General features: G+C 46.2%; 1 pseudogene; it reads left to right on the top strand.

The window, feature by feature from the left end:
• The first annotated feature begins 4258 nt into the window (after positions 1-4258).
• Positions 4259-4689, top strand: LOC110312056 (annotated as a pseudogene).
• Positions 4690-5086: the final 397 nt, after the last annotated feature.

Raw genomic sequence — 5086 nt, 5'->3', positions numbered from 1 at the left:
CGAGCTAACCAATCACTGTTCTGTTTTCCCCTCCGGTATCAACACACCCCTCACCCACCCACCCCCACTCCATCTGAGCCAATCCTTTATTGACTGGTTAAATGGATGACAGGGACCAAGACAACCATCAGCTCCATATTGCTTCCAGTTCAGACCGGATTCGGAACCGTGAAGCCCTGTTCTTGACTGAGGCTGTGGACCCAGGGACTGCTCCGGTCCTGTTAATTTCCAGTTCAAAACAATCGGCTTTTCGCAAAAGTCAAGTTTCTGCAACTGCAGAAAAGAGCCCAGATAATGTACTGCTGGCGAGCTGTGCTCTCTCCGTTGGAATCTGGTCTTTGGGGTAGGATGTACTGCTTGGAGTTTTATTTTTAAAAGCACAGTGCCCGAGGGGGGGGAAACGCCAGCCAGCCCTTCCCTGGCAGTCTCATCTTTCACCAGGCTTGGAACATGTAAACATGACTGCGTGAGGTTCCGTGTTTATGTTTTCTCAATGACTTCCAGATTGAATTTGCTGTGTTTACAAGTTGGAGACACTTTTTCTAACCGCCGGCACTGCAAACTCCAGTGGGGGCCTGATGCCCCAGCTGGGCTCTCTCTGCTTCTAGTTATCCTGATCTCTGACAACATCACTGTGGTGCCCCAGCAAGAGGAGAGCCCAGCTCAGCAGCCGCCTAGAGACATTGACTTTTCAGAATTGAATGGAACCAAGAGGCCATGATATTATTATGATTTTGAACTTTAAACCTGGAGACCAGAGGTGGGATGCTGGCTAACTATAGCGTGTCATCCTGCTGAGGCGATAGTTTGATTTTCCTAGTGTCTCTCTCTCTGTTCTTGCTCTATCCAGACCCTACGAACCTCACTTTGAAGTTTCTCTAAATCCCCTGGAATCACAAGAAATGCTGGCCTCCTGCCCAGGGTAGCCCTGGATGCCATACATAGTACTTGCAGGTCATCTGTTACAGCACTCATCAGAGTTGTGCAGAACTTCAGAGAGAAAGTTCTTGAATCCTCTCCCTTTGTAAGAAACGCTGAAAATAGCATCTCATTGAACTTCTCTTATGCTACATGTTCAGTGTTTATGAGAGATGCTGCCCATACCATGGGGTACCAACTTGCATGCCAAATAGCCTCTCAGAGTTCTCATCCTTGGATCGAAGGCCCCTGGCTCACACCCACAAGTTGCTCTGTAGACAGGCAGAGCATTGAGAAGAAAGAGTGTCTCTGGCTCTAGAGCACAGGGTTAGTGCTGCTGTCCTGTGACCTTGGCCCACACTGGGCAACTCACAAACATCTGTAATGGGGATGAGCTTGAGTTCTTGGGCCATGCCAGATGTGAAAGGACTCTACAGCTAGGAAAGAACTGGGAAGGGAAGCTGGTCCAGCAATGGAGCTCAAGGTTTTAGGAAGATGCTGAGAGGGACCAGGGAAGCAGTCTGTCGCTGTGCAATGGAGGTTACATGTAAAAGCAAATTAGAAAAAAATAAAATCAAATCTTAGTTTTCTCTTATATGCCAAATGTAGAGTACGTGTGTGTGTGTGTGTGTGTGTGTGTGTGTGAGTCCCCCATCAAATAACAAAAGGGGTTATTTGATGGGGGATCATGAGGACCAGCAGGAGGGACATGGCACAGTGGAGGGCAGTAGGAGTATATGAGTAGGAGACTATGAGTGATGTAGAATGACACACATGCATGAAAATTTTATAATGAAGGGCTGGAGAGATGGCTCAGTGGCTAAGGTATATAGTTTGCTGCTGAGTGTAGTGGCTCACTGTGTTTAAGCCCAGAATGCATGAGGCAGAAACAAGTGGATCTTTGTAAGTTCAAAGCCAGCTTTAGAAAGTTACAGGCCAGCCAGAGTTACATAGTAAGACATTATTATTATTATTATTATTATTATTATTATTATTATTATTATCATCATCATTAAGTACATGCTGTGCAGAGGGCCAGAGTTCAGGTTCCCACACCTGCACTGGGCAGCTCACAATCACCTGTAACTCCAAACCCAGGGGATTCAACACCATCTTCCAGCCTCCTCTGACATCTGCCCTCATCCACACATACCCCTCCAACGTAGACATAATTTTAAAAAATATTGTGAATCTTTATTTAAGGAAAATACAGTAGAACCCATTATTTTGTATGCAATCTTAAACAATAATTTAAAAAGGCATTGATGTTCATGAAGCTCAGACACAAGGGGTCCCACGGTGTCTGCAGGACCCCCCACCTTTTCCTTGAACCCTGCAATTGATGTGGTTAATTATTGTTTTTTTCCAGGGCTCCCTGGGTCTCTATGTTGGCTGGAGGTTGGACTTTGTGATGACCAAGGCCTTCTCGCTCCAGTGTGCTATGATTCTGCTCTGTGGTTCTCAGGCTACCGTGCAGAAGGATAAGATGAAGTCTGAGGGGAGGAAAAAAGAGAAAATTGATTACACAGTTGAAGAGCTTCGGCCAAGTGGAAAAGCAGACATTTTATTATGAAGTATTAAATTAATTAATTATTGATATTAATTAAATATAATTAGTTTAATGATCATTAATTTTTTGTATTCCTATTTCATAGGTTTGGGCTACACACCCCACATACAAACAAACCACTTACATATGTACCTACCTACCATACATGCACTTATCTCGATCCTCCCGTGTGCCTGGGGGCCTTCTTTTCCTGTCTTTGTTCCTGGCTGATTATAAGTGTCTTTATTGATGTGCATGTGTGTACAGAATTGTTTCTCTCATTCCTCCACCCCAGTCCTGGGATCAGTCTCAGATCTGGCAAGCAGCGCCTTTGCCTGATATACCAGCTCACTGGTCCTTTTTGTTTTATTTTTAAACTGGGTAAATAATTGGTATATTTCTTTTAACAGTAAAGCCATATAAACACTGGAAATAGACCCTGCTCCTTTACCCTAACTGTGCTCGAGAAATTCATAGCTTGGGCACCTCTCGTTATGGAATACAATGCAGTTCGGGGATGTCTGGTGGGCCCATGCCACAGTGTCCCCCCGAGAAATCACGCCATGCAATAGAGCTGGTATACAGGTTGGATTATTTGGGGGAAGGGAAGGGAGTGAGGGCCTGGAGAAGTAGGAGAGGCAGACAGTCGGGAACAGAGCTAAGGGGGCAGAGAAGCAGGACCAGAGAAGGACAGAAAGAGGGAGAGACCGGCTGGGAACATTCGGGAACAGAGAGAACTGGGGTGTGGAGCACCCATGCCTGGCGGTGGCAGGTAATGGTGGCAGGTGCTGACTAAGCCATTGCTAGGTCCCTGGGAGGAGCCTAGGGGAATATGTCTATAATCTAACCCTCTCCCATGTGCTTGCTGGTCAGGTAGATGCTGGACCGTAGTCTGGAGGAATGTCCAAGCCCCTTAGGATAGTTCTGCTGTGTGACCTGAACAGTCCCTTCTCCTCCTACCTGTATCTCAGCCACCTCGTTTGGAAAACGAAGGAGTCACGTCAGATGGTTGGAGGTGACTTTCAGACTTCCTGCTCTTTAGGTAGGTGTGGCTCACGTTAATAAAACTCAGCACCTGGCCCAATAAGTGAAACCCACCTACCGACTCCAGACAGTCTTTTGACTGACAAAGCGGGTGAAAGAGATAAAATTGCTTCAACGATTAAAAATCGTCTTAAAAATAACTGCTTTCTTTTAGAAATAATTTATGTGTAGCTTTGCGTACACTCACATCCCGTTAATTGATAAGTTTCATCTACTTGAACATTTGGTGATGGCTCTTTATCCTTAGCCACTAACACTGCCACATCCATCAGGCAAATTCCTAAGAAACGCCCCTTTGGCGCTCCACTGAAACCTCTAATGGGGGTAATCAAACCAGGCTTAATGTTCACGCCTGGGAGCAGGCGCGTTACGAGACTGCTATTGCTTCCACATTACCGTTTTAAGTTCTACTATTAGGCACTTTGGGATTGTAAATCAGCATCAGCATCTTTCAGAGTGGAGGGTAACCCTTCACCTCACAGCTGATCGGCATCCTGGGGAAGACTTGGAACTCTAGAGTTAAAGAATCATATCTGGTATGACCTTGGATAAGTCACCTCCCTTCTCTGGATCTGTCTCTTCATGTGTAGATGGTGCAGGTCATTTGGACAGACCTTTGTCAATGTGTGCGTGCGTGCTTGTGTGTGTGTGTGTGTGTGTGTGTGCTCTCTAGACTTTTCCCGCTATTGTGATACAGTATCCAGGGCTGAGTAATTTATAAGAGCCATAGGGAGAGGGGTGGCCTCCATGTCCATGCATCTCCAGTGGGTGGTTGTTCAGAACTGCTCCAGTTTCTTGATCAAGAGGAATAAGCAGACCTACAGCACAGAGTCCAATAATCGGAAGGCCCGAAACTCCTTCCACTACAATGGGCTAATTCAACACAAGACCATTAGGGTGGCGCCCGTGATGGCAAAGGGGTCTTGGTGGTTATGAAATGCAGATCTGGTCAGTGAAAACCTGCCACTTCTTCAGTGAGGACCACCATCAACAGGAATGCTCCGGCTACCCTTAGCAGCATCAGGCACATGATCTGAAAGGACAAGCGCCGCCCTGATCTTCATATGGCGGCCATCCGCAGGGCCAGTGCCATCCTTTGAAGCCAGAAACCTGTGGTGGTGCAGAGGAAACAGATCTGCCCCCTCCAAGAGCTCCTGAGCCCCAAACCCCAGAAGTAATAAAGAGTCCACTGACTTGTTCAAACACACACACACACAAAGTCAACAAAGGTCTTAGGAGCAAAAACTGATGTTTTAGACTTTATGTGTCCTTTAGTGGGTATGAGGCTGATGAGCCTTTAAAAGGAACCCGTTCACCTACCTCTACCACTTCCCATTTCCACCCCTGTCAGCAGTCCCTGCTTAACTATTTCCTAGGCTGGGATCTAGTTTATTCATTCCTCTTCCTTCTCTTCCTCTTTTTCTTCCTCCTCTCCCTCCTCTTCCTCTTCCCCCTTCCTCTCTCTCCTCTTCCTCTCCCTCCCCCTTTTTCTTTTCTTTCTTTCTTTCTTTCTTTCTTTCTTTCTTTCTTTCTTTCTTTCTTTCTTTCTTTCTTTCTTTCTTTCTCTCTCTCTCT

This window comes from Mus caroli, chromosome 16 (assembly GCF_900094665.2).
Source record: "Mus caroli chromosome 16, CAROLI_EIJ_v1.1, whole genome shotgun sequence".
Classification (NCBI taxonomy): Eukaryota; Metazoa; Chordata; class Mammalia; order Rodentia; family Muridae; genus Mus; species Mus caroli.
Note: the sequence above shows the minus strand (reverse complement) of the source record. Positions and strands in the feature narration are given on the sequence as shown.